Below are 26,791 nucleotides of genomic sequence, written 5' to 3'. Positions count from 1 at the left end.
CTTACAGGGTCAACTCAGTGTACAGCAGCTCAAATTCCTCTTTTCTGTTTGTTTTTAAGACTTTGGAGTCTCTTTCATAAAAGTAACTCTGTCAGTATTAGCACCAGCTCTGTAAAAGTTAGCACTTCATCCAAGCTGCGTGGAGGACGACCAGCTGCACTGGCTGCAGGTAGCAGCAGGAGGTGTGTAGGGAAGTGGGACAGAATAGCTGGTGTCACTCCTGTCCTTACTTACTATTACAGCACATATAAATAATTTCAGTTTACTTTAAAATGTCAGGTCAGCTGGGTGTTTTGATCAGTAAGATAAACCTTGCTGCTCTGTGAGGGTAAAGGACAGCATTTGTCTCCTTCAAAGCCTTCATGCATGCCTGCAGAAGAGCCAGGTGGTACTGGGCTCTTTACCACCACTTGGCTGATGCATTAGACTATCCTGACTGAAATTAAAGGATTCTTTTGTAGCCACCCAACAAGCAGCTCTTTCTTAGTCCTTACAAACAGATATTATGACTGCTGCCTTCCTGAGTTACAAGCGCTACTTTCTCCCCATGAGCAGTCAGAGAAAATGCAGTGAGAAGTGCGAACCCAGCCTTTGTGTTGGCATTGCAAAACACGAGCTCTGCTCCTTCCCTGTGGGCATTTGCTGTGTAAAGGAAAACCCTTTGAGATGGGACACGTTTCCTGAAAAAAGCCTCCAAGCTTTCCTGTCTCCTTTAGGCTACTGGGAAAGTGTAGCAGGCAAAGCGATGCAGTCATGGGGTGGTTCAGGAGGGCAGGACCAGAGCAAAAGTATCTCAGTATGCACAAGGTATCTTACACAGCACCAGGAGGAGTACAGGCCACGGGCTGAGCCATTCTCAGCCATTCTCCCTGTCCACTCCACCTCCAAAACCACCCCAGAGCTTTTGCACTCATCCAAACACCTGAATTAAATTGGGAACCCTCAGCAGCTTCCTGGGGCTGGAGCTTAGCCTTCACAGCTGGTGCAGCTCATGGGGGGTTGCAATGAATCTGTTCCAGTGTGGCAGTCTCCCCTCCTATGTCTGTCTTATTCAGCCTCTTGTCTGTCCACCTACCCTGATAGTCACAGTGGCAGTCCCAGTAAGAATGTTTGGGGTTTTGTTTTTGCAGTTTTTATTTATTTACACAGTAGGTCTCATTGCCTTTATAACTTAGCTGTGATTTATAAAGTGAGAACCTGCTCCTTCCTTCTGCAGGAGACAGCCTCAGTGCCCAAGAGCTTAATGTGATACAGACCACCCTGAAAATTGTTACCAAACGTGTGAGCCACCAGATTATGTTATGTGCAATATCCAAAGTGGGGTGAACTGCTACCAGCTTTGGCAAGCCCCAAAATGAGATCGCCTCAGGCCATGCAACTGCAGTTTGTAGGGGACCCATGTTCCCCACTGAACCTGTATCACCTATAGAGGAGAAATTAAGGTCTGTGTGGTGCTCTGAAGATACCATCCCACAAAGGCATTGCCACCTCCATCCTTGCACAGTTGATGTAAGATGCTACGGATTCAGCAGCACACAGCCACTCAACAGAACTCTTGGTGGAAGTGCTGTATGTGAATGCCAGGATGTTGTGCACCTGAGAGGGCTGATAAGAGCAACCCTTTGCTCAGCACGCCATGCAAAGCTGTGTTGCTGATGTGTGATGGCAGCTGGGTAGCTCAGTTGCTTAACATTTGGCATTGTAAATAACCTTTGTTTGCACAGATACCCTTTACCACAGTGAGCAGGTTTGTGGGGGAGCAAAATTAAAGATAACCTAATTCACAAAAAGAGAGAAGAGGAAAACACAGCCAGTTACATGTATCAAAGCAAAATATTTTAAAATAATCCAGATCTGAATAGCTGGGTTTGGAATGCTAACACTGAGCTATTTTCTGCCCTTGTTCCAGAAAGGCCATCTCAGCTCCCCGCCTCTGGTGCTGCTCATAAGCGGCTCAGAGGGAAAACAGATCTGTGAGATACTCTCCCCAGAATGCAGCCATCTGGCAAGACCGTACCAGTCACACAGCAAGGCAGAAGGCCCAGGTCCACACAGCGGAGAGCAGGCTGGGGAACACGTAACCAGCAAAAAGCATCCCTTAAACACAGCTCTCACAGTGAAGACTTGAATACAGAACCAAAACGGTGGCAGCAGCATCCCTCTATCGCACAGTAACACAAACCATGTCAGTGAAGAACTGACAGCCGGCTCCTGCTGCTGTCAGCAGTAAAGCTGCCCTCAACACCAGAGCAAAAGCAGGCTGTACATCAGACTGCACATACAAATGTAAGCCCTTTCCACTGCTTCTATATTTACTATGCAGGGATGTGACAGATGCTTCACAGAAACCCTTTGTTGTGTGGGGGCTCTGGGAAGAGAGAGAAGGCAAAAATCAAAATTGGGCAAGAGCTGCAGTAGGCCTAAAACTGCCTTCGCGTAACCAAATCCCCTGTGTAACCCAAAGCAACAAATTTCATCCGTGCTTTGCATTCCCTCCAAATCTGGCAGATGAGACAGAGAATGGTCTAAAAAAGATGTCTTGATTCAGAGGCTCCAGCCAACACATAACCCAGGAGCTCTCAGAATACTAACCTCACTGCAAAAAACATCCTCATTTTAACTCCGGCAAGAATTTAGCTGGCTGTTAGTCTTGCTAGATTAAAAGTCCTGGAGTTTGCAGTGCAGGTCATTTCTGGCTTTCTTTTCTGTGGTCCTGAGCATAAAACTGGAGGAAAGGGGAGAATATGGAGAGCTACTGAACACGCTGACCGTCAGGATTGGCCCTTTTGTGCTGCCAGCTCTTGAAACAGTAAATGTATTAATAAATGTGAGCTACTCACTGGAGCTTAGAGAGGAATAAATAATTCAGCAGAGAGAAATAAACTTCTAGCTAACCCTGTCTTTGAGACTACTTTATCTTCTAGGGAATTTAATGCACTCTCACTAAGTTTGCAGATGACATCAAGTTGATGGGAAATGTCAATCTCCCTGAGGGTAGGAAGGCCCTACAGAGGGAAGTGGTCAGGCTGGATCGATGAGCTGAGGTCAGTGGGATGAAGTTCAACAAGACCACTTGCCAGGTCCTGCACTTTGGTCACAACAACCCCAGGTAATGCTACAGACTTGGGGCAGAGTAGCTGGAAAGCTGCATGGAGGAAAAGGATCTGCGGATGCTGGTCGATGCTCAGCTGAACATGAGTCAGCAGTGTGCCCAGGTGGCCAAAGTCCTGGCTTGTATCAGAAGTAGCATTGCCAGCAAGAGAAAGTAAGTGATCATCCCTCCGTACTCAGAGCCTTTAGGTCGCACCTTGAGTGAAGCATTCAGTTTTGGGCCTTTCACTACAAGAAAAACATTGAAGTGTGTCCAGAGAAGGGCAAAGACGCTGTGAAGGGTCTGGAGCACAAGTCTTATGGGGAGCAGCTGAGAGAACTGGGATTGTTTAGTCTGGAGAAGAGGAGGCTCAGGGGTGACCTTATTGCTCTCTACAGTGACCTGACAGGAGGCTGTGGCAAGGGGGGGTCAGCCTCTTCTCCTGTGGAATTAGCAATAGTACTAGAGGGAATGGCCTCAAGTTGCACCAGGGGAGGTTCAGGTTGGATATGAGGAAAATTCTCTTTTCAGAAAAAGTGGTCAGGCATTGGAACAGGTTGCCAGGGGGGTGGTGGAGACTGTCCCTGGAGGTGTTGAAGAAAAGGGCGGATGTAGTACTTTACAACATGGTTTAGTGGGCAATATTGGTGACAGAAATATGGTTGGGTTGGACGGTCTTAGAGGTCTTTTCCAACATTAACGATTCTACGATCTTTTAAACCAAGTAATACAGAAGATGGAAAGCCTGCCACTAAGAAACACAGGACAATGAAAGAGGTGAACTTAAGAATGAGTGGTATGGCCTAACAGGACTTTTGCTCAGAGGATGCTTCAGTACAGCCTAGGAAAGAGCAACGTGGCAAGAGTTATTTTCCCAGAAAGCCGCATAGCTGCAATTAAAGTGAATGGGAACTGCCAGTGTCCCCACTTCCAACACTATCCTGGTTTTGGACAAAGGCTGTGACTACCACAGCTACAGATGCACTGAAGCAGAGATGCCTTGTGTGTGGCTGCACTGCATTCTGAGCCCTTCGTGCTTGCTGGGAAGACAGCGTCGGCTTTTAGCAACAGACCCAAAGCTTTGGGGACGGAATTTTCCTGGATCCATCTTTAAATTTTTTAAGTTGCTGATATATAATTACTACACAGCTAAACACTGTGCAGATATGATCCTGCCCCTGTACTCTGCAAACTGGTGAGTAGGTTGGTTTGCTTACTCTCATTTTCAGCATCTTAAAATAGATTGGAAATATGCTCTATAAATAGTTAATTAGGGGTTTGGGAACTCTCAAGAATGCTGTGCTAGTTACAGGGATTCTTAATTTATTCAAGACGTGCTTCAAGCAACCTCCTCTTTTTCTGGTCACTAAATATTTCCCAGAAATCAAATTAAATCACATTTTGTATTCACAGCAGCCATTCACTCCAAAATCTGCATCAATAAGGAAAATTAAATCTAAAGATATTGACGTTTCCTGGTTCAATTAACCCTGAGGAGGTAAAATTTTCATGAATGAAAACAGAAGGAAAATTGTTGGCAGATACGTTTCAGGCTATTATAGTCCCCACTATTCACGGGGAAAAATAGCAGCGCAGCTTTTCAGTTAGGGTTAATTACTCGTTCAGCAGTGCACTGGTTTTCCAAAACTGCTAAAAAACTCCCAGTCAGTTCAGAAAGTCTGTGAAGTCTTTTGGGAAGCTATTCCTAAAATACCTATTTATAAGTGAGGTAATTGGAAAACCAACCCCACAGTTAAACAAAACCTGGCTGAAAACTTCTTGTGCAAGCGCTCTTTTCTTTAAGAAGGCTGCACTAGTTAGGGCAAACATAGATGTTGGGCTCGGGCTGAATGTTTCAGCCTGTCATGATGTTAAGCTGGAACCTGAACATGTTTCATTAAGTTTCGTTAAGTGCCAGATACTTCCCAGAGCTATTGAGGTCAGCTATTTTGATGCTATGCTCCAAGGGGAAGGCTGCTCAACAGTGGTGAGCTTTTGTATGTTCCTCCTAGACCACAGCCAGCTCTACCAACTGTAGAGACTTGCCTTGGCAATTCTCACTCTTTTAATCCTTCCAATGCCTCGGATGCAGTAAAATGCTGCTCTGCAGGAGTGTTCCAGCAGCCGAGCTTGAAGGACACTGCTCAGCTGGATGATAGACCCAAGATGGAAAATAAAATCATGCAGGTTGCTGAAGACACACATCTGCAAACAATGGGACTGAGCTATGGAAAGCTAGATCCAGAGACTGCTTTATTAAGATTACATGCAACTCTAGGGATTTTTCTCAGCTGCTTTGGCTCAGGAGCGTGCTTAGTTCATCCTCACAAACTGTGTTCACACATTTGAACAGCCCTTAAAGATGCCTTTCATGCTATTTTTATGGAAGATCCCTACCTGATCCCCCCTCAACAATCTGCTCTTGCTCTCTCCCATGACAGAGGAACAATCTTTCCAAATGCCTTCTGCTTCTCTGCCCACCATTTCCTGAACTGGGCATTGAAAATAATGTAGTAAACAGGAGACAAAATAATTTCTTCCCTTAATTCTTTGTAAGACGCCTTGATTAATGTTTCTTTTGTGTACATTAGTCAAAACATTTGTGGCTTTAGACACACCAAGGCCACACATGCTTAAGTGTCCCGCAGTTGATATTCCACTATGGTGTGTGTGATGTACAAAGGCCACAAGCAGCACAACTACAGGTGAAATGGGGAACAGTATGCCCACAAGGGGAGTATACTATTCCAGACCATTTGTCTGGGGGATCTCAAATTCAGGACAAAGACAGTGGAAGGCAGAGTCAAAAAGTATAAAACACATTTGACGTGTAGTAAAACCTCATCTTCAGTATCACCTGTTTGGATAAATGCCTCCTGCACGTAAACATTGGCCCATCACTACAGCCATGTAGTGTTTGGGAGAGGAAGATCGCAATCTCACAGCTTAGAAATGGTGTCTGTGTCTTACAGTAAGTACTACATACGGTCCCCATGTGTTTTCAAATACTCACGAGTTACTCTGTAAACATTATGCTACAGTTTACTTCAGAGTAAGAAGATCATTAAGTGTATCTTTGAAATGGATGCATAATGATCCACCTCCTTTGACCTTGAACTGTAAATTGATTGTTATGCTGAGGGATATTAATTTAACACAGCATATTGAATTTCCTACCAGCACTCACGGGCCTCTCCTGACTTAGCAGTTCCACTTGTCTTTCTCCTTGCTAACTGCAGAGATCCTGCCTCACTTGCTGTACCTACAGAATGTACAACCTCACGCATCTCTCAGTGTTTTTTTGCATAACACACACTTGCCAGGAAGTTCCAGTAAGGATCTACTTTGAAACAAGTCCAGGAGCCAGATCTCTGCCTCTGAATTTCTGTGTTACTTAGGAATGTTTTTATATTTATTCAAACTAAAGTTTCATATAGATGATAAGGACTCTAGTGGTTATCACCACTACTTCTTGGCAGGGAATTTAAGAAGAACAAAAGAAGTTGCTGGAGGTGTATTTTCTTCAAAATGATGGTATTTGTGCTTGAGGAGAGCAATGTGACTAAGCAGTAAGGCTACAGATGTTATCTGAGAAATCAAGTCAGCGGTACCACGCCAAAATCTGTACCAGCACAGTCATACTGATATCTAAAACTGAATAAGCGTGTCCAAACGTTGATGCAAGCATATACAAGACGCAATCACACCTTTACCTGCAACACAGACCAAGAATCACTGCAGTGAGGGTTGCCTCGGTGGACTGACACTGGCCTCAGACCAGGGGAAACAGAAGCTGGGACAGTGCCAGTGCTGTGAGGGGAAGTACGGTGCCAGGTACATGGCAACACAAATGAGACATTTGTTTAGTTGCTTTAGCTACAACTCTTGGAGGTTTAAGGCCATGAGAAGAACACTTGGCCTCGGATAGATGTGCAGCTAAGTTATTTGCAAGCAGGTCATATCTTCAAGGTCAATTCTTGTCTTGATATTTTTCTTTTAAAAGAACATATTAAAAAGCATCATGACAGCTTCACACTGCTATCTAAGCCACATAATGAGATAATATTCCCCTTTAATGGAAGGATTCTACTTCGAGCTTTAATGACATTTAAAAGAAAATCAAGTCTACCGCAAGCCTCTCTGATGGCTTTCTATGATATCTACCTCTAAATCTAGATATCCACCCTAAATCTAGAAAGGACGGTGCCTTTGGGGCTATGCTCCCACCACACAGTTGCTGGGAAATACCAAGCTAATTCTAAGACCTTCTTTCATGCTTGATAGTGTCTTCCTGACAGTTGTGAAATATCACTCCCTTGTAACAAAGCAAATCAGAGTTATATCCCAAGTCCTTTTGAGCTGTTTTCAGACTCATGCTCAGAAAGTAACTCCAGCATGGCAGAAGGGCACAACCATATTTCTACCCAATTACTCCAACTGCAAGACCCCTTACAGTTGATCCACCTCTTATACTACTGAATAACAAACAGCTTAGCGAAGGGAAAAAGTTTGCTTCCCATGGCATGGTGCTCCAGTTGCAGAATTTTCCACTCCTCTACTTTGCTGTTTCCCCATCAGATCCAAACGGGTGCTGTAAACCTCTGGGACCTTTACCAGGAGGGCTGAATAAACAACACGGATGAAATTTAAAGGAAGTGCATCTATTTTTGCAAAGATCCTCACATGCCCCTGTTGAGTTTTTCAGGCTTCTGGGCGCTGTGACATACCAAGATCTGTTGTACAGTGGTTTAAATTTAGCATCCACCTATCCTTCCTCTGATGCAGCCGTTCTCCCTGAAATTCTAAAGGAAATTAATATACTGTGTATTTTTTTGTGTAAACTTCACTGTTTCTCAGAGATGAGAGCATCAAGCTCTTCCTTTGACAGTAGTTAATATACAGCACTGCAGTTATTCTAGTCCTAGATTTTAATTAAAAATCTCTGTGGGAGGAAGGAAACCAGACAACTGACAGAGTATTTAGGGTGGAATTTATGCTGTGTTAAATGAGCCCAGAGGACTCAAACTGTGCACAGGACAGTGCAGTAAGAACAATGAAATCCACACTCAGTTCTCAAGATGTCAGCCTTTCCGTGCCTACCTATCTGTCCTCTATCAGCTTAGCTGGGACTTGGCTGGTGAAAACAAGCAGCTGGGATAAACTCTTTGCACTGTTAGTTTCCTTTGGTGCAGCTGGAATAAGAAGTAGGTGAATCAACATGACATGGAAATTTAAACATGCATTTTATAGCATCATGGAATCATTTGAGTTGGAAGAAACCCTTAAAGGTCATCTAGCCCAGCTCCCCTGCAATGAACAGAGACACCTACAGCTACATCAGGGGCTCAGAGCCCCATCCAGTCTGACCTTCAGTATCTCCAGGGATGAGGCATCTGCCACCTCTCTGGGCAACCTGTGCCAATGCTTCACTACCCTCAGCATAAAAAACCTTGCCTTACATCCAGTCTAAATCTCCCCTCTTTTCGTTTGAAACCATTTCCCCTTGTCCTATCACAACAGCTGCTGCTAAAAAGTCTGTTCCTCTTTGTTCTTATAGACATCCTTTAGACACTTGAAAGGCTGCTAACGGGTTTCCCTAGAGCCTTCTCTGCTCCATGCTGAACAGTCCCAGCTCTCTCAGCCTGTCCTGCTAGGAGAGGTGTTCCATCCCTTGGATCATTTTTGTGGCTCTCTTCTGGACACGCTCCAACAGGTCCATGTGTCTCCTGCCCTGAGGACTCCATGTCTGGATGCAGTACTCCAGGTGAGGTCTCAGCAGCACAGAGTAGAGGGGCAGGATCACCTCTCTCGCCCTGCTGGCCACGCCTCTTTTGATACAGCCCCACATACAGTTTTTCTGACAGTGACTGCTCCAGTATCAATACTGTTGCCCCCACTACCATTTGCAGTTGCGTGTGTGCCCAGCAGAAGTCAGCAGCTGTTTGTGAGAGTCGTCAGCCAGAAACTGAAGCCCTGGAGAATCCCAGTAAGCAAGCAGTTACAACAGAGCATGCATCTTGACAATGACTTCATTTCACTGGAAAGGGAAGGTCCCCAAGCAACTAACAGGTGCTCTGTAGTGACTGCAAGCTTGCTCTGTAAGAGCACCCAATAAATACCAGCAGTAATTATTTGGAAATGCCTAATAGGAAAGATTTGGGATACCTTCCTCTCCTATTGCTTTTCTGTTATAGTAGCAATAGTGGCAGTGACACTCCTCCTCAAAAGCCCACCACAATCCAGCTCCTCACCTCGCAGACAGCAAACCTGACAGTGCAGTACTTGACAAAAAACAACAGGTCTGAAAGCCACAGAACACAGAAGAAAGACTTCCCATCACTTTAAAACTCAACTGTACTAACACCAGTTCTTTTTTTTTTGTCATGGAATGGAAGGATCCAAGCAAGAAAAAGCCAAAGTAGAACAAAACAAAGCTGCCAAGCTACAAGAACTCTTTCATACAAGCAATGGAAGCAGAAAACTCGGGGGGGGGGGGGGGAGGAAGGGAGGTGAAAAGCAGCCCTGCCTGGATTGCTGAAGGTGTCACAGCTGGGAAGGCTACAAGCTAGCCACAAAGCACACTGCAACATAAAGATCCACACCAGTTCCAGTACTGACACACAGGAGGGAGGAGAGGGCAAGGGAAGATGCAGAGAACAAGAGGCTCCTGCAGAACCACGTCTGTAGATCGCACTGACCTTCCACAGCTCTGTGCTGGAAGTGTAAAGATGGCTTTAAACAAAAAAATGATCTGTACCTCCCAAACAGATGTGCACAGAAGGAAGATTGGGTCCTCACCATCCAGATTGCCCGCAGCCAAAAGGAAACCAAACACAATGCAGCCGATTCACTCCATTTTCTTTATCACAGCGTAGGAGCAGCTAGACAATGCTTTCCGATACAGACCACAGCAATTCATCACAAAGAGACAGGAGTTGCAGGAAACGGTCCCATTATCTCTGCTACAGAAAGGAAGCAGCAAGGAGAACAGCTAAATGTGACAGACAGATTTTATGAGACCAGACGTGGGCCATGCTCTGAGCTGAGCAACTCATCTTTTCCATACCAGAAAAAAAGTAATCAGCTTCAGCTGCATGCTCTTACAAATCAGGAGTCAGAGCTGCTGCACTGCGACTTTTCCAGAGAAAGAAACAGAGATAAATGAAAATATTTCATAGCAGCTGGGTTGTGCCAGATCCCTGGGCTGTGTAAATCAGGGAACTTCTGTAGCTTCCATGGATCGATGCTGGCACAGGTGTGAGTGCAGGGCTGGGCATCCAATAGGTGAAGAGAAGGTAATCTCCAGCCCGCAGTGCTTCAAGGAAGAGGAGGTGGAGAAAGAGAGCCCATGGTGCTTTCTGGCAATCATAGAAATATACAGTTACCCCTGCATCAGATTGAACTGGATTCTGGCTCAAGCAGCTCCTGGGGCCTAAACACATCTGCTATGAAGCAACACCAGCTAATGCCTAAGTGAAACACAGAAACCTAAGCAGTGTCACATTTTACATCTTCTTCTTGATCAAGTCAGTTCCTTCAGCATTTTCCCAGCAAAATTAATCTCCCACTGCAGTCAACCCTTCATCTTTAAGGGGATGTATAAATGCTGCTATTAATGGCTTCTCTCCTGTGCAGTTCACAGTGCATAACTGAAGACATCGGCGGTGTGATCGCAGTAAGAACAATGGGGCTTTTAAAATGAGTAGTTTTACATCTGGTCAAAAGTGGATGTGATGAAACAATTAAAAAGTGATTTCCAAAACTGCTCACCAGACTGTCCCGACTGCAAGCCTCACTGCCAAGATCGGCCGGCAAGGGCCTGTCTGAAGCTGATGGCTGCCTCTGTTGCTGGTCCCTTTGAGGAGAAAGATCAGCTGTTGACAGCACGTGGCTCCTACCCAATGCAAACAGAGCATGCAAGAACTGTGAGTCTGCTCAGGGAGAGAAGTAATTGAAACCAGCAAGAGGACTGTCACAGATCACTTTCCTCCTAGAAAGAAGCAGCAAAGACCAGGGTGAGCTGGATGCTAGGTTGGGTTACATCCCAGCTGGGGATATACCCAAGTTCAGCTGCTTGCTCTTCATGATCACACGCCACTTGTTCTGACTGCTGCCTGTCCGTGGCACCTCAGTGGCCCTGGTCAGTGCTGTATGACCTGGCCACGGCTATAGCTGTTAAATGAACCTCCCCTGATGCCACTGCCCAAGTGACAGGAGTCTAGGAGCTCAGGAAGCAATGGAAAAAATCTTCCTCCCTGCTCTGCTGCTGGCTGGAAAGCTGTCTTCAAAGCAATGCTCAGCCGGGAGGTAACAAAGTCAAGGAATGCAGCACAGAAATGGCACTCACAATAAGCAAAGGTGTGAATTAAATGAGATGGAGGTGATGCTAACTCACAGGAGGAAACCATTATGTGCTGCTAACATTTATTTCCTCCAGCAGACCAGCAAGGTAACTGTGCTGGCAAATAGGCTAACAACTGCAAGTAGCACAAATAAAGCACATTCCTCTTAGCAAGGCTCTGAAGTCTCCTGACAGCACCAGCTTGTTGTCCCCCAAACGCCATCACCTGCCTTAAACTAACCTCTTCTCATACACAGAAGGTTGTATGTTTACTTTGCGCCAGAAGAAAATCTGTTAGTTTTAGTTATGTCCATGTTCCCAGAACAGAAAACTGTCAGTCGTGTGAAATTAAGACAATTTCCCCGCAGAACACCATAGTTTATTGATGGCACTGCCTTCCCCAACTACTTGGAGTATGATTTTTTTTTTTTCCATACCATATGTATTTTTGCTTTGCCTACAAAGCCTTTTCTACCTGGTTAGGCTCACTGTCTAGCTTAGCAGCAGTACTGGGGAAAAAAAGAACAATCCATAAATCGGGATATTTAGGATTCTACAATCTGATGATACTTTCTAGCAAACATTACTGTAATTTGCACCTCTGCCATGGCCCTCCTATATTCCAAATACACTGCGGATGAAAACACAGCCCAGCTGCCAGTTTTAGGTTCTTTATTTAAAAATAAACTACAGCCATGACCCTCAAGCTATGACTTTACAGCCAACAGATAGACCAGTTCCTAGCTTCTTACCTGTGAACACATAGCACCGAGGTTGCACACAGAATTTTCACTGTACCTCCAGTCGCAAAACAAGATGATAAGCACATGGCTTTCTAAGTGCTTGCTTGTCAAAGTGCTATTGAGGCAGTTTACTGACCAAGACTTGCCCTATGCGTGACTTTGTAGCAGTTCGCCAATACGAATTTAGAAACAGTAGTTGCTGATACACTTCTACCAATACATTCAGAAGCGTGGATGGAGTCACAGCCAAAGTGTTCTGTACTGGAACAGCTTGTTCTCCTTTCACACAAGGGAAAAGTCGGTACTGGCATACCTGCATTCACACATGGGGAGGATCACAGCAGTGTTACAGAACTGTAGGTAAAAGTTACCTTCAGTAATAGAACTATAGGCAAAAATTTACAACTTGTTTATGCAGGCAAGACTCAATCTCGGAGAGGATTTGCTCTTCTGATCTCGAACCCATTAGTGAAATACCTAATTCTACACATGGTGTCAACACAGAGTGGAATCGGGCTGAAAAAATCCCAAAACTTTCAGCTGAATCAAATCAGCGATCCATGCAGATTGCTTGGAAAAACAGAGAGACTCTCCACCCACGGTGACTGGGGGAAAATATCCTCCAAATAAGCGCAGTGTGATTCAGCCCTGCAATATTACTGAAGAGAACCTGAAACTATAGCCTTGACTGGTGTGATCGGCCGCTGTTTGTCGGGGGAATTAACACTTCCACTGCTGCTCCAAGCATCGGGGCAGTGCATGGGGAATCAGAGCCACCTGCAACCTCTTACCAAAGTGAGCCAGCAAAAATTATCCGCAGCTCTCTATTCCTGTCATATTTCACTTGTCCCACCCCTATCTGTTTCTTTTCACTGGTTTCTTGGCATACAGAATCACTGTGCAATAACAAGAAAAACACCGTTCCCTCTTTTCTGCTATTAATCCATTAGGAATGAAGCAAACCCCGTAACTGCGTGGGGGTGAGGCTGGGGAAATCACTCAGTGCACAGGGCTCAGATACACCCAAGTCTGACAACAGTTCCCCAGCTGATCCAGCAGCGTGCCTGCAGCCACGCAGAGGCAGCTTTGCCAAGCAGGCACAGCCAGCAGGCTTTAAAAATAGTCCAGAAGATGTTGCTGGTTACAGTATCCCATAGTGATTGTACACATATTTCAGTGGGCAAGCATGCTTAATTGCAGCCCTGCTTCTTCACCTATCATTCAGATCCTGGAATATATCCAACTGTTTTCCCTTCTTGGGTTTTCCTGTTGTTGTCGAACAGGGTAAGAAGCAGAACTTGTGCAGCTCAGCCCATGCTGGCTCCCAGGCTGTTTGCTCTGTCCCAGCCCTCACTCCCTCCACCCTGCAGCAAGGGAGAGTTATGAAAATAACCTGTCTGTCCATCGGTGTCACCAGCTGTACTGTATCCACTGGTGTCTGGTTGTCTACAGTCTTCTAGTGACTTGTTTGGTTTTGCATCAGAGCAGATTCCTCAGAGATATCTGGCACTACGTGATTGAAAACAATACGCAGGGAAAGGCTTTGGAAGAACTCCCACTTGTGCTGATTTCACATGAATAGCCAATATCTAAAACAGTGGAAAATTAAGATGGCAGTGATACTAGCAGCAATCAGAAGCTAGCATTTCTGAGGCGTTGCACATCTTTAGAGTACTGTGCAAAGGATTAAGATGTGCGGATCAATACCACCCTGCACTTGACAGTCCGTACTGCGATGAAGCCTCACCATCACAGTGGGAAGTGGTTGAAATCCTTCTGGGAGGCAACACTGGTGGCACAAACACTGCTTGCATCCTGCTAACACCGCCTCGGAAGGCAGCAACATGCCCACAACAGCCTGGTGACTCCACACAGACAGGTTTGGAATGTGCTCTGCCCTCACTAGAGGGCACTTCTACCTTCTTTCTGAGGTGTCCTGCTTCTTTCCTGCACAGCCCAGTACAGGAGCAACCCTGAAACAGAACTTGTTTCTGCTAAACTGACACATGGTTGGCCTCTTGCTAGCTTGTACACACAGCTGGGCTTGGATATGGGGGTACAGCTTGGGGTCACTGTAGGTGGGTTTCACACTTCTTGATCCTAAAAAGTCTTGCCTAAATGCCTCTTTCCATGTGGCCAGTAATCACATCCCTACTGTTTCTTTCTTTGTTTATGCCCCGTTTCTGCTGAGCAACAGCTTCCTTCCTGTACTCGGAAAAGCGTGCCTGGGTCCCAAGGCTTATGTCAACTGATTTTCTTCATTATTTGGCTGAACTGCTCACGCTCCTATAAAGGCACGAGAAGCATGGTGATCTTCAAAACATGAGACAAAAGTCACAGTGGTCACTATGAAATACTGTTAGAAAAAGGCCAAGTAGCACATGCAGCTAAGTGCTGATAAATTAACAATGTCAACACCAATTTTAGAGCACACTCTCACACTTAAAAACCCCTCCAACTTCCAATGTTTGCAACAAATCAATGTCGCAATCCATGTACATCCAGAAAACAACTGATCTGGAGCCTGGATTATGTCAGTAAGCCCCATTCACTGCAGCAGCTCATGCTCTGATAGCAACGCTGCTTTCAAAGCCATTACAAATTGGGAAGAGCTCATTAACCTGTCATGGAACATCTCAGTAGGCTCCCGCCCCAAAGTCAACACTGGCAGTTTTCCCCTGGGAGTGATTTATTCAGCCAGGGACAATGCCCAAGAAACACAGAACCCGACTTCTTCCTACCACCAAAGCAGCCAAAGCCCAAAGCATCTCCCTTTGTGACTTCTGATTTCCTGGAAAAAAAAAGGCACACCTTTTTCCTTCAAATCCCTCTGACTCATGGAGAGGTCGGGCTGCCCTTAACCCCTCTCTGGCCAGATGGCAGGATGATGTGGCATTGCTGGGCATACCACCCTCATCCCCACCCGCCACCAGCACCTTCAGTCGCCCCATGGGCAGCACGGTGTGGGGCCACAGTGACTCCTCAAGTAGCTCTGGCAAGGCCAATACAGTGCTGCTATGCTACCAGGCCATCCCTTGGCTGTACAGTCTCTATGGTGTGTTTCTAGCACTAAAAACCAAACAAACAAACCAGAAATAACTCACTTTTTCATTCTTTTTTTAGACCTGAAATCCTCTTGAAATATCATTGAGGAAAAAAGGATCTGAGCTGTGCATTTTTCAGGGGTCGCAGAGTGCAAACACACACGTAATTGACACAAAAGAAACGTAACTGGCTCTACAGCACTGCTTTTCCAGTAAATAAGAAGCAAAGGAACTGGAGGAAGAATTGCTTTCTGTTTTGTGCTCAGCCACGCTTTCTCCCTGCTTCCAGGCTCACCGTGAAGCACGCATTTTCACAACTGCACATTTCAGAAGGATGAAGGCAAGCCCTTAGTTTATAGTAAGCAGCAGATCAAACCATTTTATATCCAGATTTTTGTGCAACAAAACACTTCTGATTTTAAATCAACATTCTAAATGTTCTTATGACTTCCTTCATGTCTTACCTTCTCATGCTATTTTCAAACTAAGGCCAGTTTTTAAACAAATACAATTCATTCATCTGTGCTCTGAATTTGCTTCCCAGATGCTCTGTGAGCAGGGCCGAGTCTTAGCCAACTCCCTATCTTTCCATACCAAATGACTGTAGAAAGGAGGATTCCAGTTTTCCAGAAAATACCTGCTGTTACTGTTATGGTTTAAGACAGCTCCTCAGGGAGCACCAGGGGCTTTGCCAAGACAGATCCCAAACCAACCTCTTTCTATTTCCCTCATTAATTCCTTGCATTCACCTCGAGTCTCTCCCATGTATTAAGTGGCTGCTGCAGCTTTTGTTTGACATTCAGACATATGAAGACAACTACGGGAGTGAAAGAGAGGCCATGGAAACCAAACAAAGTTCTGCCAACACCTTCAGTGGTAACGGCATTTCACATGAGCAGTACAACTCTGATTTATTCCTACTTCTCTCAGTCGTGTGCAATATCAGCACACTCCGCCAGTGTCAACTAAGTCACTCCTGATTTACACCAGCAATGAGGAAATCAACATGCTGCAGTGGCACCTGGAACTGGGGAAGAAGCTCTACCCCCAGGAGGAGGCTACAGGCCCACACCAAAAATGTGTCCCTTTATGGTTCCTAAATTAATAGGGTCAAAGGAAATGGGTTAGTAGTGGTACTGAAGCATGTTTGCTGCTCTGTGCTGAGTGATGCTTTGCCATTTTGCTGCAGAGCTGTTTTTCAGAAGAGCCCAATCTCCCGATCTTCCCTGGCAACTCCACTATGCCTAAGTGGGGAAGTACTGTAGTAACAGGGCTGAAAGAGATATAATGAAAGGTGTTATGCACAAGTAGCAAGAAAAGGAAAAGATGAGAGTGGTATAATTTTACACATTCACAGATGTACTTGAAGATACCCTTCAAAAAAAAAAAAAAAAAAAGAAAAAGAAAAAGAAAAAAAAAGAAAAAGAATTACAGCCAGCATTTCTTGCAGTTCAAAGCTGCCTGGTTCCCAGGAGTCACAGAGACATGCAAGGACAGTAAGCCAGAAAACATCTGAAAATACGAGCCATCAGAAAATAATAGAGAAGCTTCAAATGGCAGCTATCAGCCAGAAAGGAGAGCAGTGAGAATATTTTCACCATCCATCCCTCCGGGCGAATAACTCTTCTCAGGATGTTTCTGGCTAACAGGCTAATCTTGGAAACAGCTTCTTTTATGTACTCAGTGACTGTTTCTGGGAACACAACCATGACAAACAGGCCTGCTAGGAAGTACAGACAAGCCCGAACCTTTGTGCACTAGCATAAGAGAAAATGTAGACCTTTATCCAAATATCTGATTAGGTTCCACGACCCAGGAAGAAGCAAGGAGATCACTAATGTGTGGTTAGAAATCTTGCCACATCTGGTTGCTGTTTCCAGACTCTCCATTAACAACTTGGTGAGTATCCAGCAAGAGGAGGTTTTCCAGAGCTAAGACACTGAGGAAATACTGCTCTTGAAAGGTGCACTATTGTAACTATATTCCCAAAAGACATGATGCAGCTGAGACAGGATTTGTGCTTGCTGCCCCATTAGCCTGAATTACTGCCATGCTACCAATCAACTGCAGAGCTTTGTTTGGGGAAATGTGTTCTTTTTCCTTAATTTATTTCAATACACAAAACCTGCAAGATGTCTTTTCCTGAAGGCAGACTACAAATCTGCAGAGAATAGGAGCGAGCTTGGCTTTGCAGAATGAAAGCCACCACAGCACTGTGAACCAAGATGCAATTTCCACACACACTGAGATATCACCACTATATGTAGTTTTGAACTGTTTGTTGTAGCTTTAGTTACTAAAACAAGTAGGAAAATATTCACCCCTAAGTTTCATGCGTAATATGAGAAAAAAGCCACCAGAGAGAGACGAAGAGGAAATTTTCTCACTGCAAGACCTGAACTCCAGCTGACTTCTGCTATAAAGAGAGAGCAGAAAGGTGTTACTTATTAAATCATGATGTGGCCTTCTCATCCTTGTCAACGTGCTTCCATGGAGCGCAGTATTTCCCCAATTCTAGAAGGGTTATGTTATAAATCCACTGCTTTACCAAAGTTGCAGCAGCATTCACAACTTTGGTCCGTTCTCAGCCCCACACCTACTGCTCAGTGCCAACATGCTTTGTTCCATGTGCTTCTTGATAGTCACAAACACCAGATGATGCTAAGAAACAGGACCAGAGAGGATGAAATGGCACAGAGAAGCTTTTCCTAGTGAGATTTATTCAGATGTTGCAACTTTCAGAAAAAGGCAAAATCATTCTTATCTTCAGAAACTCAGCTTTCAATGCTCAGAAACTTGTGTTGTTGTGTCAGAGAACATGGTAGACTGGAGTTAATACGATGCCCCATAACATGATGCTGATACTTGTTTACATACTTCGGCCTTTGCCAGCAACTTGTTCTTGGGTCAGTTTTTCCAGCACAGTCAGTGCCAGCTAGATGAACACAGTGGGCACTTACTTTAACCTATTATACTTCATTTGCATTAACCATAATTGCTTAAAGATGACTTTAGTGGCTGGAGCTACACGTGGATACAGTGTTTCCATTAGAAAAGAAAGGAAGGGAAGGAACGCCCACACAAAGCAAACAGCCTTATTTCTTCCAGCACTCTTGTTTTCATTATGGCCTTGTGCAGACAAACATCGCTCATGGTAGCTTAAAACAAAGCCAGAAGCATGAGGCTGCACACAAGGCAACGGATGTGTAAGCCGCTTTTGAATCCAGCTATAAGAAACCTGAGCTGGAAGAAGGCTGTTCTGCTCCTTTTCACACACTCCTTTGCTGAAAACATTAATTTTCAGGTTTAGAAAAATAGCTCCCTGGAAGAAAAAGAAGTTATTGCAACGGAGCCAGATGCAGTGAGAAACAACACAGAGGGAGTCAAAATCTTAGCAAGGTCTCTTTAAATACTATTATCTATACTGGTAAAGAACACACCGGACATCTAGGGCCAGATCCACAGCTGGTGAACCAACTTTGGTACAGATTAAGCCATTTACACCATCTTTTCTTGTTTAGTAGAGAGCAGGATCTGTTCAAGATGACAACAGTGAGGCTCTAGGCTGCCTTTGAAGAGCTAACTCACTGTTTGATGCTACAGATTGCCAGATATCATGTGTTTCATTGGCTTCTGGTTTTAAACAGTGCTCCCTGCTACACCAGAGCAGCTGCAAAGCATGGGGACAGGCAGTGGCTGTCAATGGAAGGGAAATGCCAGAGCCTGCACTCCAGCTGGAGGCTCTAGGAGTACAGCAAGTAGCAGCTAACAGTGAAGACAAGTAGGGTTCAAACCTTTCAATTTAGAAATCTGAAACTTTAGTGGGTGGCAAACCTCCCCAGGGGTTGGAATTAGGTAGTCCTTAAGGTCCCCTCCAAACCAAGCCATTCCATGATTCTATGAAATGATGAAAATAGCCTTTATTTTTCACTTTGCCTTGAAACAGTGGACACCCAAAGGAAGGACCTCAGACCTCAAGTCCACTATCCACGTCAAAGGGATTGCTTCTAAATCTAAAGTAGTCAACAAGAGTGTTGGGAAGAAGTATTTCTAACAGAACGTGCCATTTTAAAAAAGGGAAAGTAACATATTTGTCAGAGGATTTTTCTCTGAAACCACGCCTGTTGTAGTCTCTTCTGCCAAGAAAACCTATTTTGACAGCTGTGCAATTGGTGACTCAGAGATTCCCCAAGGCTGAGTCCCCAGAATTGTCCCATCAGTGGCCCAGTGACAGCACAGACAAGAAAGGCAGGTGGGCTGGAGAGGGCAGGGAACCAGGACCAACTGTTCAGACTGAGCCACGTTGGCTTCTGGAATATTTCCTCTTGTATAAAGCAGAGTGAATACATCACTGGATGGAAAAAAACAGAGCGTGTGTGCTATAATCCTAGAGCTGGAGCACAGCTATGGAGGAAAGACAACGCAAGTGCCCTTTCTCTGCAACTCCCTGCATCACTCAGCAGGTGACTGCAACAAGCAGAAGACAAGATCTCCACAGCTCTCATACATGGTCCTGATGAGGTGTTTTACTGCTTTTAGGAGCTGACTGGCTTTAAGGACTGCCATTATTTGGTTTAGGATCTGGCAATAAGAGAGAATGGAAGAAAGGTACTTATCCAGGGCAGGCAATCAAGAAATAAATTACGTCAAGTATGAGTTTAATCACCTGAAATCAGCCTTCAGATCTTGAACTCACAGCTGGTGAGCCCTGGGCCAGGGTTTGCAGGGGTGCTAAATGGGCCTGGGATAACTAAGAGTGGTCTAGGAGGGCCACCTGCACACAGGGAGTGAAAGGACTAGAGCACAAAAGGACTACGGATGCAGGAGCACAGCATCAAGACAACACCAGGGGAAAACCAAACTTACCAGCTAGTGAGCACTCGGTGCTGCCTGCACTGCTCCATGCAGATCTGTGGGTAGCACCAGCCAGACTCAAACCATCACATCACTCAGCGTAAAGGCCTTTGTCTCCCTCTCAAGAGCTGTGGCCAACAGCCAGCACTCAAAGCACAGAGGTGTCACAGCATGAATAAATATGGACTAAAAGTAAACAGAAACTATTGTTTGTTTTTTTTTTCTGCAACCTTTCTATACTTCAACTGTTCAGTGACAGAAGGATCCAACATAATTAAACATAAGCTCTCCACAACTGCACATGCAATACACATATATATGTACTCAAGTACATACTTATGTGTACAAACTCATACAGATTCAACAAAGTTCTCATTCTTGCAGAAAGGCAGCAAGATCGATGCATTACCTATAAACAGAAGGAAAAGGTCAAGACTGACAAAGTTGAGTGCTATACATATAAAGAACCAGGAAATTCAAATTAATGCTTCTGGATTCTTCCTTATCAAGTGTTTCTGCTTACAAACAAGACCAGATCACTGCTGTTTAATCAGTAAGGTAATAGTAAAATTGAGCTTATGAACAAAAGTAAAAAGAAACTTTAAAGTGATAGAATCAAATTTGAAAAATCTATATAGACTGTAAAATATTATCCTTTGCAATATTTCAAAGTCAACTTGTAAGTTTCTCCAGGAAACTAAAATAGGAAATTCCCCTATTAAGATCCTCTCTAGATGGGCAAGCAGCCCTGAGACACAAAGGTACTGCAGGCAGCCCCTGGAAGCCCTGCAACTAGGCTGGGACAGGGATTCCCAACATGGAACCTGCAAAGGAAATGAAACAGAAACAAACATACATTTTCCTGTGTCTTTGGAGAAGAGCTCCTCACTGAAGATATTCAGCATGATTGAGGATTCGACTCCCAAGTTTGACTGCTCTCTATTGCACCACAGAGGATATAAATGAGACATGTTTGCATTCATTTCATAGTTCCTACGTTACAAAAGTTAAACCTATCAGAACTATGAAATACTACGCGCTCATTCTCCCTAAGGAGAAGCACAGCCAAGCTTGTAGCTAAGCTCCTGCTAGCTCAGCCAGCAGGCAAGCTGGTAATACCCTGGTCTCTGAATGGGAGAATGGTATAGTGACCTGTCAGTCACTCTACTGGCAAGGATTCTCTTTGATCCTCAGTTACCAGTGAGCTACAGCTACATTTAAGACGACTGGTCTTGTATGCAATCACTGCTAGGATTTTCATAATGAGAAAAAGGCTTCCCTGCTCTTCCCTCAACTCACCTCACCTCACAGTCCTTACTCAACATTCCCACAAAACAGAACTCTGACTTCAGAAAAACCTGTTGTCCTGGCATCACACCAAGTCTGTGCCCAAAGCAGAATAAAATTTCACAACAACTTTCCTTGACCAGACCCCTCAGCTAACAAAACCAGGCATTCTTATCAAAGCAAGTAAAGACATAATTATACATGGAGCTTCTTCCAAAGAGAAAAACACATCAGGTATCAGAGAGCAGAACTGGCATCCTGCCACATATTTAATCCTTCATCAGACCCTAGGTAGGTACAGCATTTCAGGATGAATAGCCCAGTAGCTTTGTGAAATGTCAGGGCTCAGGATCCTACCGTGTTGATAGCTGGACCTACAGCAATCCAAAGAATCCCCTCAGGTTTCTTCTCCAGGAAAACATGAGCACAAGTAACCGAGCTGACAGCAGAGAAATAGCTCTGAAGCCACCACAATCAGGCACTGCTCTGTTAAAATCATGATTCATTTACAGCAAAGAATCTCTTTTACAATTATGTCTCAAATAAATAGGGTGATCCTACTGGAAACATTCTAGTGCAGCAGTAATCTTGCTTAACACAGACTGATCTCCGACCCTCTATCCCACTTAGGGAATGCCACGCTCCACAATTAGCCTGACTGATGTGAATGGGTGGTCATGATGAGTAAGGTACTACTCACAGTGAGAAAAGGGGAAAAAAATAAATCCCTTTCTTTGTGGTTGCCATAAAGAAATGGCCTTCTATAATTGCAGAGATTAGATTAGCAGTGTGTAGGGAACTGACTCATGCTTTAGGTTTGCCTTATCTTTAGAAAGGCTGTTATACTGAAAAAGGAAAAAGTGGATTTTATCTTGTACACAGTACAGATGCTGTGTCTTTAAGTAAGCAGGGAATGCAGTTCTTGTGGCTTGTACTTTACATGATATAAATGACATACACTCAGGTTAGACACATGACAACCTACCACAAGTGTTTGCCTACAGAGAAACTGAGTTGGCAGGTTTCAAATATTTTTGGCGCATCAATAACCCATGTTGGAGCTGATGCTTCCCGCTGCCTTCACACCGAACAGGCCGGTTCCTGTCCTAGGAGCCCAATTCCCCTCTGCCCTAAATGGTGCCCTGGAGCGGTCAGAAATCAGCACAAGCTTTCTGTGTAAACACACACAACAGCTTTTACATGGCACAGAGTTGATTAACAGAATCATTTTGCAGGTAAGTAATGATCTTCGTATGCATTATTCTAGATGTGTTTATTACTAGCCTAGCACTATGCAGCAGAAAAGTAAGCATACGAACCAAAGTGAAGGCCTGCAATGCTTCCCAGATTTCTTATCAGAATGGTAGTACTGATATTTCCAGAAGTAACATGAACACAAAAATGAAACCAAACACTTTGCTTTAACTATGTAATGTAGAAGGAAAGAAATACATCCTACTTCTGCTTTGCTCTGGGCACGTTAGCTTTGTTTGCACTTTAAATGCAACTACAACTGGAAGGGTTTAGCCAGCTTACTCACATTGGCCCTGAACACCCAAACAATCACACATGCAGCATCCTAACATTCAGTCACACATATCTGATGGTCTTATGGATATCACAGTAGAGTGGATGTTAAAAATGAACCCTCACCCCTTCTGCATTTTTGTTTTCTAGTCCATTCTTAACCATACAAACTTGTAGGGTGTAGATTTTCACTCTTCTTGTTGGGCAGTGTAGGCAGAAATACAGTTTCTGATCTCATCAGAAGTCTTGATTGTCAGACCTGCTTACTGGGGGGAGTTATTCCAAGTTTGACAGCCCCGAGCAGATGCTTTTAGTTTGGAAGAATGTATTCTATTCCAAAATCATTCAGCACTCAAGTGGTAGCTGTTACTTATGATGGTTTTTTCAATTGTAGTGGCAAGATATGGTATGCCAGCAGCTCAGCTCCCAGTTTCCCAGCTTCCTTCCCCCTACCTGAAGCTGTGTGGTGTACAACAACAGAAGGCATTGCACCAGAGGCCCTCTATTTACACTCATCCTACTCCTTGGCAGCAAGCCAGGTCCCAGCTCTCAGGCTGACCCACTCACAAATAGAACTATAAATCTCAGACTGGAAAAAGAAAACGGTTACGTAGGAACAAAAGAGGAAACCATCAGTACATGGAATAGGAGAGACAAAGAAGGCATCTCAGGCCTTGGGGAACAGCATCAAGACAACTGATGGAAAACAAGCAGCGGTCCAAGTCCTGCCTTCTTTGTTGTGCAAAGCTCTGACTAGAAGGGGAACTAATGAGCAAAAAGACTACTGCTTCTGCCTGCAAAGTGACCACACCACCAGCAAAAAAAATATACCCAGACTTTCCAAGCAGTTACCTGCTAGAAGCAACTAGGGCAGCAACACCAGCACACATAGACTGAGAATAAACCCGATTAAACACCAGAATACAGGAGCCTAACTTTGGTAACAGCCAATGGCAAATTCAACCTGAGTAGTTGAAAGCAGCCTTACAGTTGCTCTATGGTTGCTATACATCTTCTTCTACCTGTAACAAAATCTGAAAAACTGAATGTCTAGTAAGTATTCTGGAAGTGCTTTTCTTCCCTTCCAAGAGGATACTTGTTTAAAGGATATTTCAACCAGAGACTATCAGTGATTTCTATGAATAAGTAGAGAAAGGGTATTTTTTGCATGCTAGCAACAGACCTTCCCTTTGACAGCTACAGGACTGAAACCCTTTATTGAACACCCACTTGGGAATAGGACTTGAAGTACAGCCTACCACTGCTCCTGTGAAAGAGTAGTGAAATCTGGCCTAGCCGTGAGTTTACATTCCCGCTTTCCATCCCATCCCTGAAGAAGCTCAAGAGTCCACTGCTAGCAGCTGCTCCACGAGGCATAGAGTGAAGGAAGTGAAAAATGGTGGCAGATGAACCTAGCTCTCATGGCAGCAGATCCAAAACGATCCACAAACATCTCAAACACACTTGCAGGTGGGAAAAGACACATCTCCCACTGCTAACTCAGCATGCCAAGGTGAGGTCCCAAAGGATTACTGAGGTCAGATGGAGGGAGATGCTGAGAAGATGCTTCTGGAATCAAGTCTCTAAGACCATGGTCTAGAACCTGATGCTATTCATTCTCAACTCAATGGAAAATCCCCTGATGATCTCAGTGGAGCACAACCCAGTTCCTAGTACTTCAGTCAGCCCTTCCAACGCTCCTGTGATGCCTCCAGTTCAAAGATAGGGTACACTGGAAAGACAGGGCAGCAGAAAAACATTTGCCATTGTTTTGAGCTCTGTAATCTGTCAGCACATAAATTGAGTACTGCAGTCCAGAGTTCTGCCATGTTTCTCTTCATGGGTACAAAGTTCATAAAAATTAATAGATTAATCAAGCTGAAGGCATAATACGCTCCAACCTGCATCTGTAAACTCAGATCCAGAGATGTCTGATGTATCGCATTAAATCCCACTCTAATTACCTCTTCCCATTGCTTTCCAACACAACATACAGAATGGGGTCTCACAGGCACACTGCCCGGAGGTTCATTCAGCACAAGCAGGCAGCTTTGCACAGCTGGAGCAGGGGAAGGGGCATGAATCACATCAGCATTTCTCAAAAGGACCACTGAGGAAGAAGTTCTCAGTTTGCAGTCACTCGCTGGATGGGAAGCAAATAAAGCCTTAAATAGACTAGCAGCAACTTTGGGGATAGATAAGATGTGAAAAATAAAAACACGTGGATCTTTTCATGGTGCAGTGAATCACAATATACTCATTCAAGTGAGCAGAGGAAGATATTAAGGACAGGACCATTATGGAAAGCCAGTACTTGGCTATACCATCAGTCATCCTGCCTGCCTATATAAAATGCTGCATGACAGTTTGCACCTTAGGGGGTTTCTTGCAAAGACATGGCATTCCAAGAAAAGCCATTTCGTTAAACTGGGACTAACCTCCAAATCTTTTCTTAATTCCTGGTTTTTTACTGATGAATAATGTCATTTCTGTGATCATTCCTCTGAGTTCCATTCACGTCTGTATCTACATGTGAATCCAACACATTATTTATATATGTAGATCTCTGCATGCATTATTTTCTTCTTTCTCTTAGCTCCTGCAGGATTGATACTGAGTGACAGAAAAGAATCCTATTCAGACCATGTCCAAGACAGAGGAGAGCCCCCTCCAGTTGTCCTTCAAACCAAATTTCCCTCAAGTTACAAAATGAAAAGCTCCACTTCTTTCCTGCCTAGCAGACCTATTTACACCAGTGAAGTTTCTTTTGCACTACATTTGCACATTTGACTGAGGCCTGTCACTAAGCTTCCCACACACATCTGATTACAAACCACAAGCCAATGAGGGCATCTATTTGCCTGTTCTCACTTTCAAGGCAGTATAACCTGGGGCATCTGAACGTGTGAGGGCTGAAATAAGCACAACTATGTTTGGACTCAGCCACTTGCATGCTCCTCTTCCAAGCAAGTAGCATCCAGCCTCCTGCCACCTGGAACAGCTTTACCAGTGGGTAGAGAGCAGGAATGTAGCTGCAGTACTGGCTGAAGATGTACCTCTGATTTAAAACTCCCTTCTCCAGAAAAACTTGCTCCAGTTCCAGGTGCCACTCCTTGCTGAAGGCCATGTAAACTATTGCAGATTAGTTTTCTGCATTATTCAAATCAATAAAAACAAAAATGGGGAAAAACATCATTTTGTCACTCCAGAATCTCAAAAATTATCAAATATTATCATGTTTTCTTTTTTTTCCCTCTTGTCCAAGACATAACCATGTGAGCAAGCATGTGAAAAGTTGAAGGCAGCTTTTAATACAGGAAGCATTTTTATATTGGAGTGTGTCTCACCTTCAAAAGGAAATGGACTTAATCATATAAGAGGTCTTCTTACATTTTCAACTCTTTCAGCATATGCTCCCAATTATAGCACTGGCATTTTGATAACAGCCAGATATTCGAGCTCTCCACTCCCTAAGCAGACATCTTGTCAGATTGAAGACACATAGAGGAAGCTGTAAAAACACAACCATACTATGCTAGCTATGCTATTTTTAAGACAAGAAAATCAGAGCCCAGCACTTCTTCATGAAGGGATCTTCTCCTGTTGCAGAAGACACCATAACTGACTACTGAAGCACAGGGCTGTTCTCTGTGGTTTAAACAACCTACCTTTTACACAGATATAAGCTGTTTCTAAACAGAATGAGACAAAAAAAGACAGAAATTATGTGAGGCAGTCATTTTCAATAAATAGCGGATTATTTATTCAGAAAATAACCCTAACTAACAATTCCCCAAATGCATCAACAGACCTGAATACACTGCAACGTGAGAGCTCTCAAAGGGAAGGCTGGCATTTCAGAAAATAAGCTGACATTCACACAGCCTTGCCTCGCATACAATGA

General features: G+C 44.3%; 1 protein-coding gene across 15 annotated transcripts in view; it reads right to left on the bottom strand.

Moving 5' to 3' along the window:
* OSBPL5 (oxysterol binding protein like 5) overlaps positions 1–26,791 on the bottom strand; it is a 160,746-nt gene that overhangs the window by 58,516 nt on the left and 75,439 nt on the right. The gene's annotated exons all lie outside the window — the stretch shown is intronic.

This window comes from Gallus gallus, chromosome 5 (genome assembly GCF_016699485.2).
Source record: "Gallus gallus isolate bGalGal1 chromosome 5, bGalGal1.mat.broiler.GRCg7b, whole genome shotgun sequence".
Lineage (NCBI taxonomy): Eukaryota > Metazoa > Chordata > Aves > Galliformes > Phasianidae > Gallus > Gallus gallus.
Note: the sequence above shows the minus strand (reverse complement) of the source record. Positions and strands in the feature narration are given on the sequence as shown.